The sequence below is a fragment of the Mus musculus genome, chromosome 2, assembly GCF_000001635.26.
Source record: "Mus musculus strain C57BL/6J chromosome 2, GRCm38.p6 C57BL/6J".
Classification (NCBI taxonomy): domain Eukaryota; kingdom Metazoa; phylum Chordata; class Mammalia; order Rodentia; family Muridae; genus Mus; species Mus musculus.
The window spans coordinates 94,718,906-94,736,285 of record NC_000068.7 but is presented as its reverse complement, the minus strand read 5'-3'; the positions used below and the strand labels follow the sequence as shown (position 1 = coordinate 94,736,285).

At 41.8% G+C, this 17,380-nt stretch overlaps 2 long non-coding RNA genes across 2 annotated transcripts in view; one reads left to right on the top strand and one right to left on the bottom strand.

Moving 5' to 3' along the window:
* Window positions 1–9,761, bottom strand: part of Gm33540 — a 29,167-nt gene extending 19,406 nt beyond the window's left edge. The window contains exon 1 of the long non-coding RNA XR_374815.1: window positions 9,733–9,761. This is a non-coding gene — a long non-coding RNA (predicted gene, 33540). The remainder of the gene's footprint in view (window positions 1–9,732) is intronic.
* Window positions 5,580–7,272, top strand: Gm13793 (predicted gene 13793). The gene is made up of 2 exons (NR_168282.1): window positions 5,580–5,778; window positions 7,066–7,272. It is a non-coding gene; the product is annotated as a predicted gene 13793 (long non-coding RNA).
* Window positions 9,762–17,380: the final 7,619 nt, after the last annotated feature.

Genomic DNA, 17,380 nt, shown 5'->3' with positions numbered 1-17,380 from the left:
TGATATACTTCTATATCCTAAACTAACAGCAGGCCAATTTGAGAATATGAGATGAACAGGTCAACAGAATCCTTAAATGCCACAGAGTTCCAACTAGAACAGGAAAAACAAATTTGTCCTTCTAAATATGTAATTTTCTCTATTGGAAGTAAAAATGTGACCTTGTTAATCCCAATCAACCTAGCAACTTATGACATCTTTTGTCATCCACAAAATTAATATTCAGGTAAGCAAACAAATTTCTAACCTTGAGTTCAAACAGCTGTAAATTCACTCCTACAAATTTTAGTAACCCCGAGCCTTTGAATGCAGAAAACACACAAAGTAGATTTAGATTTATGAGTGGCCTTCCTACACCATGAAAACTCTAAACGTGGCTAGCTAAACCTCATTTCTCCTTCCAGAATCGCTCCCAAAGTAAAGCTGGGAGTCGTCCCATGTGCATGAGATGATCCAGTTCTCTGGGTATCATTTGTCATCTTCTCGATAGTTTTATTTGTGTTTGTGCATGCCATAAGTAGACATTAAGTGTCTTCCTCTATCACTTTGCACCTTAACTTTTGATACATGCTGTCTCTCTGAAGCTGGAGCTCACTGATTGACTGTTAGAGAGCCCCGGGATCATTTTATCTCTTACCACACCAGCATTGAGGTTAGAGGGACACAATACTGTATGTGGCTTTTTACGTGGATGCTGGAGGTTCAGAGCCAGGGCCTCATGGTTGTACAGCAAGCACCTTACTGACTGAGTCATTTCCCTAGCCCTCCTTTATAGCTTAAATCTCTTGTGCATATAGACACCGGGTCTCATGTCTTTAGTGTTATATGACCTTGAGATCTCTCAAGCTAAATATCAGTGTCTACTCAGACATACAATCTCATTGGGTCTTCTTGACAAGCACTTGAAAATATGAAGATAAAGTTCATATACTCAAGTAAGTCTCAGTCCTTGATCTTGGAGTCATTCAATGAGTGCCGCAACTGAAGAAAATAGTTGTATACAGTCCAAATCACACCATCACTGGCACAGCGATATCCATAAATATCAAGAAAAATGATACATGGCTAACTTTTAATTATCCACACTAATGAAGGGGAACTGTGGCATGGTTAATCCAAAATAGTTTACAATCCAATAATAATTTCTATTAGAACTTGAAGTTCATTATGTGACTTTCTTCCAAGATTTTCCCCTTCAATTATGCTTTCCACAATGAATGATTAAGGGGAAAAAACTTAATTTCTATCTTAAAGTTTTAAATTTTATAATTTAATTTTCAACCTCCATCCCTGGCTTGCCGAACTGAAATGTAATGTTTTCCACTAACGTTTGTGATACTACCATAATTTTGCATAAGCTCGTCTTGAAATTCCTATGTATGATGAAGCCCTAATGCCATGCCAAAAAATAAATGCATATGGGCTAGATACATGGCCTCCTTTTCTTCTTCTTGTGTGCGCATATGTGGGGCTGGGGTGGGCAGTATGCATAGAGGTGTGCATAGAAACCAACGGTTTGCATTCATTCTCATGCACCATTCACCTTGTTTTTCAAGACAGGATTTCTCATTGACTTATAACTTGCCAACTGGGCTAGGCTGGCTCCCTAGAAAGCCTTGGGAATCCATCCATTTTCATCTGCCCAGCAATATTAGCATGCACCACCATGCCTAACTGTTTTACACCGCTTCTAAGGATCTAATAAAGGTCCTCACGAATGCTTGGCATGCACCTCACAGACTAAGCTACCTTTCCAGCCCTAGTTTATACCCTCTGAATCCTTCCTCTCTCTTCCATCTATGCATTGGTTGGAACATTTAAAGACCTGAATTAATTTGCCATTCCCGTATAATAAAAATATCTAGTCATAACTAGCACTCAGCTCAGTGACTTCAAACAACATGTGTTATTTTGCTGGCTCACAGATCTTCAACTTGGATGAACTCAGGTCAAGCCTTTGATTTGGGTTCTTGTTCTGCTTGCATTCCTGTGTGTCCCTGCTAGTTTTGGTCCACTGCCTCCAGGGACTCAAAAGAGCACAGCATGAGATGAGGAGGCATCCATGCATATGCTGTCTTCTGCTTACATTACATCCATTCCCATTCTACAGAAATCACACTGCCAAGCCTGAAGTCTGTGGGGCCAAGAAAGTGTCCTCCACCTAAGGAGGGATGAAGGAAAGTACATTTCTTCTGAAAAACAGTCTAGTCTCCCACTTGGTATGCACTACACTCCCCCAGCAGGTTCTGGAAATACTAAACTGCATTAAGTCTTAATTGATTTCTATCCTCACATGAGGAGGAAGAAAAAAAAACCAGATCACTCTAAAACTGCTAAGTAAGGAAATATCAAAATGCTATGTGGGAAGGTCAAACAAAAGAATCTAATACATTTTTTATTGGTTATTTTATTTATTTACACCTCAAATGTTGTCCCCCTTCCTGGTCTCCCCTCTGCAAACCCCCATCCCCTTCCCCCTCCCCTTTGCCTCTATGAGAGAATCAGCGAAAGTTTTACATTTGACTATTCTAGGAGGACCTTGAAAATAAATGAGCTTCCAAGAGAAGAAAAGACAACTACAGCAGTAAGTCACTCAATGAGTGACAGACAGGCCGTGCCACCTGATTATAGCCTAGTACTTGTGAGTGTGCCTCATATACTAAATGAAGGCTATGAAATATTTTCTAGGACAACAAGTTGAGAAAATTTATAAACAGTAAAGGGAGACTTCAAATAGGACAGGGAGAGACATCACCCACATTCCCAGAACTTCATTTAGGAAAGATTCCCAAAGGCAGGATGGAGGGGAGACTGGAGGCATGGAAGGAGATAGGAGGCAGGAAGGTCAATTAAGGGACTGTGTGTGGTTCCATGTGACCTTCAGGTACTACAATTAAACCCTGAACCTGGACAGCAGCAAAAGCAAAGAAGGCAAGAAAATCGATTTGAGCAACATTTTAGATATGGAATCAGAAAATGACTGGGGGAGAGAGAGATAAGAAGGGACCTGGAATTTATATTCTAAGATGGTACACCTAGTTAAAAGGTTAAGCCATTTCCTCTTTCTGCCTCCCAGAGCACTCTGCACCGCACCTGCCCTCTCATGTCTCCCCAGGAAACCATGAATTTTGCCTCTTAGCCTAATTGAAAGCCCGAGGGCAGCAAAAACAGAAGAGTGGCTGAAGCAAAGGAAGAGTCATTTGATGAGAAAAGATTGATACAGCCTCTTCCATAATCAGTAGAGCACAGGTGAATAGATTTAGCGGGTTCTTTATCGAGTGCCTTTAATCACCTAACTCAAATCAATAGTCTCTTAGAGGAACATAAATTAATTCTCCAAACAAACAGCAAGTGCCCAAGAAGAGATGCCTGTAGTGTTTACACACTATGGCTCCCCTGTGATTTGTGAGTCGGAGAGAACAAAAGGCAAACCATGAGCTCAGAGGCAGAGTCTGAAAGTAGAAATGCAACTCTGGGGTCAGAGAGCTGGTCCCAGGAGGAAGTCATAGCTTGTATGTGGCAGCCTTCCTCTGACCGCCAGAATTCCATTACTGACCAGGATGGTTCTGTAATGTCTCCATTCTGAATATATCCCATCTTTCCACAAACACTAGAAGCTTCTAGGACTGCTACCACCCTACAGAAACAAATGAGAAAGGGATAAAACCTTACTGGTATTTCCTATCAAGTCTGACTTGTTGGTCATGTTACTGAGTCACTGACCCACTATTAGTCCAATGCCTGTATCTGTACAAGTGAAAATGAACACCCCTTTGCTTACTTAGAGTGCTTCAGTTACTTTCCCTCAGGCATGCTCCAAAACAAACTGTTTCTCCCCCCCCCCCCAACAGGTCACTTGACTCCCCGACTGATTTACCTAAAGGACTGTCACATCTGCTTGCTTGCAAAACTTCTTCCAAGCAAACAAGCATGTGGAATCGTGCTAGAATGGTGCTAAAGTCTCACCTTCAGTCTTTTCTCTTTCTATTTCTCATGATGAGAAAAGCCAGACCAAAAATTCTAAGAATCAGCCACCCATGCTGAGAAAAGGCCAAGGGTTAACAATGGCCTTTCCAAGTGATCCCGATTGTTGTCCTAAATAATGGCAGCCATTATCAGCATTATTAGTAAGGGCTAATCCACCCAACTGCTGCATCTGTCCTGCTTACATGTGAAGCACGGAGGTCAGAGCATGAAGGATGACACTAGGGAGAGTTGCTTTGTTTTCTTTTCCTTACTTTTCAGAATGACCTCGGGGCAATTTCTTTAGAGATTCAACCAGCAGTAGAAATAGACATACAGTTTTTTACCTGCTTCTAACTCCTTTTTCCACATTAGCCTTTATTTCTATGGCCTACAGGAACCTTAGCCCCAGCCTCTGATTAAGAATTAACATGCAAATCCCCTAATTATGTGGGCAACAATTTTACAGGTCTCCCTTGGAGGGGTAGGTGATTTCCCAGGTTTCTGGCTTCCCCAGTAGGAAATCTGCAATGTTCAACTCCAGGATTGTCATAGAAACCATTAGTGTCACTAAATTAACTAGCCCTCAGAATTATCCAAGAGAAAATGTATATTGATCTGACTCAGTGACGTGAGAACAGAACCACTTTCTTTGATGATTAACCTTTTCACAATCCTCTCAGGCTACTCAGACTCTTAGCTAGTGGGGGAAAAAAATCACTGTGGAATCGTTAAAATGTCCCCAGAACCACAGTCTTTGTACCATTATCTCCTCCAAAATAATAAAACTACTCAGACACTGAGCCTTCTTTAGAGGTATTTAGGTCAAAATCCATACATGTGTAAAGAAATGTAATGGTCCCTACCCCTTAGGCAACTCACTAGTCAATGGATAAAAACTATGCTTATTTCTACATCATTCTAGAAAATGCTCTTCAAATATATTATTTTATTAATGCACAACTATGAGCAACAAATGGTAGCTTTATGCCCAATTTACAAGTAAAGAAATTCACACAGAGATTTATAAAAACTAGTTGTATACAACACACACACACACACACACACACACACACACACACATACACACACACTATGCAGTGTTTTTAATGTCTGATAAACCCAGGTTCAAATTCTCATCTGTTTTCTGTGTGCTGGTGGGCACATTCCTTTAAATTCTTAGCACCTCAGTATCTTCATCCAAAACTGGGAGCAACGGAACCTCTTATGGATGAAATAAGACCCTGTGTATCAGAATACGGGACCCGCCATCAGAAGGCATGCTGCAAGTGACAGCTAAGCACTGGGGCAGAATTGTTCACCTGGAAGGGGCCTCGTCAAAATGATGCAATTTTTCTTTCCAATGAGGTTATTGATTCCCTTTAAGGAGACTCTCGGCGGGATAAATGGCCCTTCATTATTTCCCTGGCAGATTCCAGCATCTGGTAGGTTCCAAACAAACCCGACTGAGCACATCTGTGAAGCCTAAATGTCGATGGACATTGCTCCGTGATGTCAGAAAATTATTACATGGATGAGAATTGACCATTGTTCCTGCTGACTCCCTGCTCGGAACCTTGCTGTGGCATTCTCGGGTGTAGAAGGCGGGATGGTTAAGATCTTCATCTTTCTTCCAGAGGCCATCAAGGGCACCAAGCTGGTCACAGTCAGAGAACACACTACAGTGGGGAATAGGCATGATCCCCTCCTGTCAGTCATCAGCTCTCCAAGCCAGTCCTGAAAAGATGCCTTAAAACCCACATCTAATTATGCCACTCTCCATGTGCGATGCGCCAGTCTTACCATTTCTGTGAGGTAAACCACACCCCTGGCTGTCCCTGCTTCCTGGCTCCTAAACCTTTGTTCTTCTTCCCAGTTTTAGACTCACTGTCACCTTCATCATCCAGATTAGACTTGAGGTATTTTCTACATCACCTTTTTTAGGTGCCTCATGCTATTTTCTGCCATTTGGGGTACATTTTGATCATTTTTTCCCTTGCCTTTCTTACTTTTCTTTCCATACTACACTATTTTTGATTAAGCATCCCAAGTCAACAAACAAACCAGAGGAAGGTTTAGGTTTTGTTTCATTTATGAATGTGTCTGTATGATGAATTTTACCACATCCTACTTTGGGTCCTGATCACTGGCCCAGCGGTGGTGACATCTGTGAGTTTTCATACTTAACTCTGCTAGAACACCAAGGTCTGCACTGGAGAATGCCCGAGGCACCCAAGCTCACTCATTCAAATCATCCCTTAACATCAGCACACCCAAAACCAGCCAAACATCCCAGGGCAGCTAAGCATGAACTGAGAATTCTAATCAAGACGGAAGAAGGATGTGCTTGGCTGGCTTCTGCATCATAGGAAGCCGTCCCTCTAGCTGGGAGAGTCTGTGTTGCTTTCATTCCTTGGCACACCAGAAAGGAAACAGGGGACAGAGTTAATAGTGTGAGCCCAGGACATAAACTGCTCTGGTGTGAGTAACTACGTCCCTACTGCTTATGAGACATATGACCTGGGGCACAGTAGTTTACTTCTATGTACCTCAGTTTACTCATTTGTAATATGGGAATAATAGTATTTGACTCACAACAGAGTCAATAACTTTATATGTAATGCTAAGGGTAATATTTTAATTATTAGTGTCAACTATATAATATGCAGTCAATACCCTTATATATAACTATAATGTAATTGTATACACACATATATGAATATATATAATAACATATAAATGTAATACATACATATCACATGACCTGGCACAAAATAAACACTACATATGTTTGTTGAATAAAATGCCTGCCAGATTGTGGATCTACCTTTCTGTTTGTTGTCAATGGCTGCCCCACAACAGCTATCACAGTCTGAAACTTCAGAAACCTGATTTTTAGGGTAACAAAGTAAGTATTTACTGATTACAAAAAATCCAATTTATTTTTTGTAGAGGAAATGGAAAATACCACCATTAGCCATCATCAAACATTCCTGAGGAAGGTCAGACAAGTTTGTCTCAGGGAGAAAACTTGCACCAGGTCTGACAGTTACAAAGTGACAAAGCACTGGCCTCAAATATTCTGCTTTATCCTTCTTTCAGGCCTCAGAAAGCAAATATGAAGCAGGAAGGAATGAAACCCACCATGGACCACCTTTAACAAGCAGAGCTTAACCTTACCTTCCATCAGAAATGACCTCTAACTACCAACACCTTCAGAGAACCACACAGAAAAACTGCAAGCCATGTCACAGGAAGATAATTATTTTCAAATAGCTACACAGGAAAATAAAGGGAAAAAAAAGCTAACAGGGTCTGCTACAATGCTTGTTTACACTAAGAGATGCAAGGACCCCGAAGAGCCCTGGCCTCTTGCTGACCATTTTCACCTGGACTGGCACAGAGGAAGGGTGGTACACAGACATCCTGGCTTAGCCGGGCGTGGTGGTGCACGCCTTTAATCCCAGCACTCAGGAGGCAGAGGCAGGCAGATTTCTGAGTTTGAGGCCAGCCTGGTCTACAGAGTGAGTTCCAGGACAGCCAGGGCTACACAGAGAAACCCTGTCTCGGAAAAAAAAAAAAAAAAAAAAAAAAAAAAAAAAAAAAAAAACATTGTTCCAACTCAAGAACTTGAGTAATGTAGTCACTGCACTTGAGCCGCAGTTTTCCCAGTGGCAATATGGAGACTGAGCCCCACTGAGCCGGTTCTGTTGCTTTATGGCTATAGCACCGTGTGTATTACCTCATACATAGAGACCTTCACTTCATAGCCCCTGTTTTCTATGCAACATGGGAAACAAGTCTACAAAGGGAAGATAGTTCAGTCATGTGATCCTTATGGAGATTGCAGGCGTGCCCCACTTGTTTGCTCAATGATGCCCCCCACCCCCACCCAGTAGGTAACAGCCTGTGATGTGGAACCAGCCACCTGCGCAGAGTGGAAGATGGTGGGTTCCTTCCTAGCAGCTGGGGTTTCTTGAGCTCTCTGACATGGTTCCTGGTTCTGTATGTGGTGTTTTGTACTATTCTTTGGCAAAACCCGTAATTGTATATTCATTATATTTCTTTACAAACCTGGCTTTTGTGTTTCTGCTACAAAATATGGCAATGAGGGTGGATTCCTGAGCACGTATACTGTCGTGCTAGGTCAATAAAGCTCTGGAAAGCTGGAAAAAAAATTGTACTCAAAGTCCTTCCTACACTTGGTGAATTCTCAAGTCTTTTCCCCAACATTTCCTATTGATGGTTGTTATGAGTGGCTGAAACTTACATATTTTTAAAGGCATATTTAAGAGGTTTCAGGAATTTACACGTTTAAAAAATTCTATTGAAAACTTTTTAAGGTTCATGTTTAAGGAACAGAAATGAAGAATGAACACTACAGAGCTTAAAAGTAGGGCCCTCAAAAAGAATCACATCATATGGGATTTAAAAAGATGATTCAGTGAAGAGCATGTGTTGCCTTTCCAGACAACCAGAGTTTGGTTGCCAGCACCAACATCTAGCAGCTCACAAACGACTTGTTAACGCCAGTTCCAGGAAATCCAATTCCCTATTCTGCCATCAGGGGCCCCTTCACTCATTTGTGCAGAGAGGGGAGGAAAGGAGAGAGAGACAGACAGAGAAAGACAGAGACAGAGAGAGACAGAGACAATGGCAGAGAAAGACAGAGAGAGACAGAGTCAGAGAAAGACAGAGACAGACAGACAGAGAAACAGACAGAGATAGAGAGGCAGAGATATACCCACACATGATTTTAAAATAATGAAAAATCATCCTTAAAGATCAGAGCCACATCTTCTGGCATAGCTTGTTCACATGACACATCTGCCATCATGCTGAACCTAAATGCCAAGTCTTCCTCAATGGTGGGTCTAGTGTTTAGGTAATAATATCACTGGATTAACAGTATATAGAGCATACATCAATCCTTCAGACATGCATCGGAAAAGAATATGATCTCCTTTGTTTCTAGACCTAAAGGACACTGGGGGAGAAACTCAAAAGTAACACTCTAATAACACTGATGCTTCCTCCAGAAAGCAGGATGCACTATGGGTAGGAAGGTGAGTATAAGAAGTCTATTTTGGCATATAGGAATGAGAAGCAAAGAACCCTTCACCTAAACATAGGATATACAAAAAAAGAGTTGCAGAGCACAAGGCAAGATGGATGATCAATGATCCAGTGACCAGCATTGTTCTTCCACTATTCACACAGGCTCCAAGGTACTTTCATACACTCTTTCAACAAACACACATTGACCACCCGTAATTTCTGTTCACTGAGAATACAAAAGCCTAAGGTTCACAGATGAGCCCTGCCCTTGAAGAGATAAATAATTACAGGGAATTATCCTCAGAACCACTTGCAGTTAAGCACATGTCAAAAGCATCTCATCTGGTCTTGTAAAAAGAATAAGTAACATGATCTTAAGACTGAAACACAAAGCAAGAAAATAAAACGCCTGCCCTCTTCCCAGCAACAATCCCTCCGTGCTCACCTCTTGCTAGCTCTACACAGAGGGACCCAGGTTCATTTGTTGAGCTGTGTCTAGGGAAACCTCAAGCATGACCATGTCTCTCTTGTCCCAGGTCAGGCTGGTTTCACCTCAATTTTAAGGGCCAGCTCCAGAATAAACTCTGCATCAAGCTATAGGCAACTCCTTTCCATTTCTTTTCTATCTTTTTCTACATCTCTTTATATTATACTATGGGTGCTTTGGCTACATACATTCAAATCTGAAATTTTCACTCTACTAACTTGTACCTATGTCCATGAAAGTCCATATCCATCGCTAACACTCAGAAGTAAGAAAATAACAATAGCTTAGAATACTTACACAATTAAGGTTCCAAAGAGGTGACAATGGCCCCTAGAAGCGTCCTGTAAACATAAGCGTTTTCCAAATTCAGGTCCTGTTCTAGTCTGCTTTCTATTGTTGGATAAAATACTAACCCAATCCAACTTGAAGGAAAGAGGGTTTAACTCAGTCGACAGATTATACTCCATCCTAGAGGAAAGTCAGAGCAGGAGGTCTAGGCAAGAACTGAAGTGATAAATGGATTCTACCACCTCTCAGGCTCAGGGTCAGCCAATCTTCTTAAGCAGCCCAAGCCCACCTCCTAAGGAATGACGTCACTGAAACTATGCCCCACGTCAATTAGCAATAAAAAATAATGCCCCAAAGACACATTCCCAGTCTAATAGGATGGAGCAAATCCTTCAAATGAGGGTCCCTCTTGATAGCTAAGATGAACCATCCTAGGGTCCTAGAAGGTCTGTACTAGATTTCTCCCATGCATGCCTCAAATATACTCTCAGTCTTTGTCTGCCCTACACTGTTTCCTTCAAGATCTGCTTATGTGAATTCTATCGGTGGGCACACTTGATCTCTGGTTAGTCACTGACAGAAGAGCATCAAGAAAGTATGATCAAGATAGTGAGCCCCTGCCATTTCTTTCTGCCTGATTTGACAACTTTTCATAATCCTTACCAACAACCACTCTCTGGATTCTGGAAATCTGCCAATTACCTTCCCAGGCTTAAGAGTAAGGAGAACTCACCAGTGCTAGACAGTAAATTCTAAGATCCTCTGTCACTGTCTCTAGATCACGGTTTATCTGCTTCCACACTGCTGAAGTGTTGGGCAGATAGCATTTGAGCAAGCTATCTAGCGTGACACTGGACACTTAGCAGCATTCTGGATCTCTTCCCACTAGATGCCCACCTTTCCCCACCCCTAAATGTGAGAAACAAAACTGTCACCAGACATTTCCAAATGTCCTGTGGAGGCCAGATTCACTTTGTCACGCAGTTGAGAAAGACTGTTCCAAACCTTAGGTGCTTTCATAAACGCACAGCACCCTCTCGACACAACATATGTAGAGAATGTTTAGAAATACCACCCAGATTCTTTATGCTCTGACTTCAAACTTAAGGTTGGGCTTAAGAAATGGCACCCCAATCAGTCTGCATCATACACCCCTATATTTCTCAATGGATATATAGTATTTGTCTAGTGAAATAATTGATGCCATATATTCTGATTATAATGTAACTTTCAAATAATACAAGCCTGTTGAGAAAAAGACCTGGTGTCAGGAGGATCAAGACCATGAAGTGTGCAACTTCTTCATGTGTATTGCTAAGCTGGAATTCTAGGGCATCTGTCCTGTATACCTTCTCTTTATATTAATTACCTGATTTAAAAAAAAATCACTCCTGCATCAAAAAGTAGTCAATGGATTAGAAAGGGAGACAGTCCTGTTCAAGTACTTGGAACTGAACTGGGATTCAGAGTAAAGTCATATGGGTTCTCTGAAAACATTTTTAAAATATGAAATTAACTTTATTAAAGATGGGCTCCTCTAACCACGCTTTTTTGTTAGTATTGTAAAAGCACGTGTATCTCTTATCTAATGCCACGTAACAAAGTGTTCCCAAAACAAAGCAAATAAGATAGCATGTACCTTATGTACTTTATGTCCCTTATTGTCTCATAGTTTATGGAGGCCAAGAATCTGGGCTGATACTCCACTTTGAAGTCTCTGAAAAGCTGTTCTGTCCATTTCATCAATACCAGCTGCTACTCTAGAATAACTGTAATCCAACCCTTGTCGTATAAATACCTTATGGTTGGTTGTGCATCACACACACACACACACACACACACACACACACACACACACACACACACACACACATCTAGGATCAACCCTGCCTTGACTAGGAAGCACATATCTCCCTGTGTCCTCTATACCATAAGAACTAGTTTCTACCATTTCCTTCCAGGACCTTGAGTGCTTCCTTCATCCTTAACTCTATAAACTATCTTTTTATACATGAATAGTGTGTTTCTCAATTGTTGTCTCCTTGCTAACATCAGTGTTTTGTTTGTTCAAGTAGAAACAAACCAACATGGATTCAAGTCCTATCAAATTCTTTATCAGTTTTGAATGTAATAGTCACACAGTGTAACTCTCAGCACAACTACTCCATGAAGCACAGTGAACAATTAGAAAGGCTTTGGAGGAAGCCAGTAGAGATGAGTATCCTGGCTCACTACTCCCTCACTCTAGGCTGGAGAGTATTTTAACCCCTAGAATCTCATTGCCATCTTTTTCTTGATGTGCCCTTGTTGTTTCTCCTTTTGGGAGCCAAATTATATCTTCATAAAACAGCAGGAGTGCCAAGGAAATTGCTTAAATACAGTAACTATTAAAACCTCAAACTGCTGTGCTAATTAAATTGTCTTATTACTACAAGTTTCATAATACAAGGCAAGTAAAAATGCCAGTCTCCCTCCTTTGCAAGACGAAGCAAATTCTTCTAGGGATTCTCACAGTCAGCTACAAGGCCACCCTCAGCCTATGGGAAGGAGGATGCTCTTTCTCCAGGGAGTTGGAGTTGGATCATCTTCGTTAAGTTGGATAAGGTTACCTGGAACTGGTAGACTACAGCAGATACCAAACAAAGGCCACTGAACTAGCACTAACTTCTGACTACAGCTATGGCTTCAGCTTACAAGTCCAAAGAATTTTGGGCCATTGGTTGATAATGTTTGGGCACTTACTATCTATCACATACCACATCAAATTCCCATGTGAGAGGGAATGACAGTGGGAGTTGGTCCTGTGTATTCCTTCTTGAAAGAAGCAAGACAAATGGAAACCACACCAAATGTGACTTTATAAACCAGGAAGATAGGTGACACCAGTTCTGTGGCCAAATTGCCTAACTTGCCTATGTCTACCACTTGATAGCTGTGTGTCTGTGATTGACTTACTTAGTCTCTGTGCGTCAAGGACCTGGAGCATAAGATAAGGCTCGTGCTAATCATAATAAGTACTTGAGATAGTTGGGTGAGGATTAAATGAGCTAATGAACAGGAGTTGCTTAACACAATCCTAGCATACATTTCTCAATAAAAAATGTTGGGCATATTGCTACAACTATTACTTCTAAACAGTGTGAAGAAATACTGAACAGGGAATTGGAATTCTAGTCTTGAATCTACCTCTAATCTGGGAACATGTTCCCTTTATATATTCAAATGGATTCATTTGTCAACCAGGAGAGAAGGAGGGAGCATCGAAGCATCTCTAAAGACACTTCAAACACTAAAATATCAAGAACCATTCTAGTTGTACTCAGTTCTGTGTGATTTATTCATGGAGTGTGGCACAGAGCAAATCATGACGGGAAGAGATCTTAATTTGAGTTTTTATTGAGCATCTAACAGGTACCAGCCATTGCACTAGTCACTTTTTCCCAGGGTTGATAAATGAAAAATAATGATTAAAGTCACAACCTATTGAGAGATTTCCCCATTGTGTGGCCCTGACCTTCACAAATTCTGGATTCAGAGACATGAAAAGTCCAGCAAGAACAAGGGGAATTGGGTAGCGAATCTTACTGAAACTGTGAAAGAGGGACTTTCTAAAAGACTATTTACAAAGAAAGCACTGTCTCAGAAAACAAACAAAAGGGGGCCCTGGAGTTTTGGGGTTGTTTGTTTTGTTTGTTGACTGGTTGGTTGCTTGGTAAACCAATGAGTTTTATAGGGGTTACCCAATAGGAATATAGATAAGGAGTTACTTATATGGGGCAGAAATGACGCAAAGGCAGCTGCATCATCACAGCCCATCCCAGTACTGTGACAGCACACAAATCTTGAAACCTGGAGCATACTACACAGCCTGCAGACAGCTCCACAGCCTGTGGAGTATCCCTACCAAGTGACTCGGTTGTTTAAAACCTCTTGCAGGCAGCTCACCTGGTTTCTGCTTCTTCTAGACCGCTGGTGTGGTGTCAGTCTTTTTTGAGGCATGTTTGTTTATCCTTGGGAAGGAGGAGCCTCGGAAATTTGGTCAATTTCAGGGACTCCCTGAAGCTATTTTGAATAGTTTATCTTCTGGTTGTAGGGCAGAAAGCTTTAATCTCAGCAAAAACTGCTACATAGCACTCCACTCCTTCCTCCAGCTCTTATGGTGTTCTAGCTACTTTTCTACAATGATCCCTGAGCTTGGAAGAGGTTGACTGTAGATATCCACCATCATGCCTCCAGCAATGGCCACTTGTTCTCAAGTGCATCACCAGTGATAATGATTTAAAGCTTACAAAAGTGATCTATGGCATGAGCACATATTTAGAGGACAATTTGATGGGCATATTACAGCCATCAAATAAAATGATTGCTTCCTCATTGGGAGCTGTGACATCTCCAGCAACAAGTTTTTTGTCCTGTTTTATTATAGCAGACTTGAACTCTCTCTTGTGGACCAGGTTTTAAATACAATCAGAAGGCTATTGGTCTTACCCAAGATAGCCAAGCCACTGTTGCACGAGAAGTCACATCCTGACTGGCATTTCCATACTCTAGTTGTCAAAGCATTCAGTATCTTCAACAATACGATCTTACCATCTAATCTTGGCATACAATCAAGAGATGTATCAATGGCCTTTATGGTTTGTGGTAACTGGGGGCTTTTCTAGACAACAAATCACAGGGGGTAGCCCACCACTGGCACTGAAGTGTTCATTTAATAGCATTATTAACTCTGGGTGTCTCCTTTTGCACTCATGTAGTATGCTTTTTCTTTTCAATTAACTCAGCCCCAGTATAAGGTAGTTGGAAGCATCATTATACCTGGTTGTCTCTCCAATGGCTTCCCAAATATGCAAACACTCAAAGATTAGCATTATGTCATCCATATAACAAAACCTTTTCCAAAGGATAGGTGGGACAAGGCAATCACCACCCTATAACCATTAGTGTAGTCACAGAGATGACCTTGGTGAAGCACTCTGGAAGTCCATTGTCATCTGTTCAAGTGTCAGGTGATCTCAGAAGTTCACAACTAAGAAGATACTATAGCTGAAGATAAGCAAGGTCAAATGCAGCCCGGAAAGGTTTCACCTGCTTGTGTCAATTGCTTCCTCCTCACATCAGGTTTGGGTACAGAGCATGGGACGAAAGGTGTTAATTTAATTAGCTCCCTGCAGTCCTCGGTCAGTCTCTCTGAGTCATTCCGTTTCCATATCCTTCTACAGAGCATCCCTACATTTCTTCACACCTGATGAACTCAGTGGACACGACTAAGTTTAATCATACTTACCTGTAGCCAAGGGACAAGGTAGGGTACCTGCTGACTCTCTGAATCAGAGTGGCCCTGGGTTAGTGCTGTGGATGCAGCTATAGTAACCTTTCCATCCTCCATAACTGGCTGATGTGGGAGCTTGGGCTCTGAGTTTTAAAATGTGCCCAAGATATTTCTTTCTTTCTTTTTCTTTCCTTTCTTTTTTCTTTTACTTCTTTTTCACTTTATATCCCAATCACACGCACACACCCTCCTTTCTTCCAATCCCCACCCTCCTTACAAACCTCTCCTGTTATTGCCTGCTCCCTTTCTTCTTAGAGCAAGAGAACCCCGCTTCGCTACCATCCCACCCTGGGGTATTTCCTCCCAGCAGGACTTGGAGCCTCCTCTCCCACTGAGGCACAACCACACAGTCCAAGTAGGGGAAAGGGGACCCAATGTCAGGGAAGAAAGATGGAGACTCCACTTGGTAGGAAAACCACATGAAGATGAAGCTGCACATTTGCTACAAATGTATAGGGTCATGGAGGGAGCCAGGATTCCAGATACATATATAGCAGAAGATGGCCTTATCTGACATCAATGGGAGGAGAGGGAGGCTTGATGCCCCAGGGTAGGGGGATGCTAGCACGGTGAGGCTGGAGTCCATGAGTGGGTGAAGAACACCCTCATAGAGGCAAAGAGGAGGGAGAAGAGGGGGATGGGATGGGGAATTGTGGAAGGGGGATATCATTTGAAATGTAAATGAATAAAATGATGAATTAAAAAAAAAAGATGCCTCACTATACCACAAGGACACTTGCTCAACTATGTTCATAGCAGCTTTATTTGTAATAACCAGAAACTGGAAACAACCTAATTGACCCTCAACTGAAAATGGATAAAGAAAATGTGGTACATCTACACAATGGAGTACTATTCAGCTATTAAAAACAAATGAATGGAACTTGAGAATATTATCTTGAGTGAAGTAACCCAGACCCAAAAGGGCATGCATGGTATACACTAACTGATAAGAGAACATTAGCTATAAAGTTCAGGATAGCCATGCTACAATACAAAGATACAAAGAAACCAGTTAATAAGGAGATCGGAAGAGAGGATGAGAGAATCTCACTCAGAAGGGAACCTAAATGGTTATCAGAGGTAGATGAAGAGAGGGACTGGGCAGTAAAGGAGTTGTGGAGGAGAAGGAATGGAACTGGAATAGCAATCAGGTGTGAGGAGAGGGGTGAAGACAGATGAGAGCTGGGAGTGAGAAAGGAAATCGGAAGGGGCAACTCTGGGGACTAACTGGGGGCCTGGAACAGGGGAGGACTCTGAAAGTCTATGGGGATAACCCTAGCTGAGACTTCCAGAGGAGGGAAGGGGACAGCAATCCACCCACAAAACTTTCAACCCAAGATTTGTCCTGCCTACAAGATATGCAGAGATAAAGATGGAGCAGAGACTGAGGGAGTGGCCAACCATGACTCCCCCAACTTGAGACCCATCCCGTGTGACAGAGTTAGCCCCTGACACTATTAATGATACTCTGCTATGATTCCTCTCTTTCTTATTTATTTTGTTATTTTGTGTGAGTGGGGTGTGTGTGTGTGTTTGCACCATGCAGTTCCTGGGGAATTGAACTCAGTTTTCTTTGTGGTGTGTGACTTTACCCACTAAGTCATCTCACCAGCCCCAAAGATTTTGTTTCCTTTTTAGTATTGTGAGATAAACACATCAGGAGGTGGTAGCCACTGAAAAGATAGTTCATTGTTCACCATTCTTAAGTGTGGGGGTGTGGAGTTGGCCTACCATACCAGACATGAGCACCTTGGAAGCACACAGCCAGTAAGTAAGAAGAGGGAGGGGGAGGAAAATGTGGGCCTGAACTTTGTTTTTCTCAAGAAAGAGTAGGTAAAGCAGAATAAACTGTCATAGCCAATCAGTTGCTGGGATTTTAGAGTCCTCTAGAAGGTTAGAACAAGGTTAAGCCCCACACCTTGTATGATTGTGGATTAGGGGACTGTGTCCCTGATCAAAATCCCCTGAACAACAAGATAAACAGTAATGTGGAGTAGGTATACATACCAAAGGTGTGCTTCATGACAAAGACTCCTGCTTATGTTAGCTAACTCTGGGATAAAGCTTCTCTCTCTCTCTCTCTCTCTCTCTCTCTCTCTCTCTCTCTCTCTCTCTCTCTCTCTCTCTCTCTCTGTTCATCAGGCTCTAAAACACCATGATCCTAAGATTCTAAGATATGGTAAGTAAAAAAACAGTGTTAGTATATACTCCTAGATCTGATAAAAGACCAAAGTGATTGTTGTAAGCTC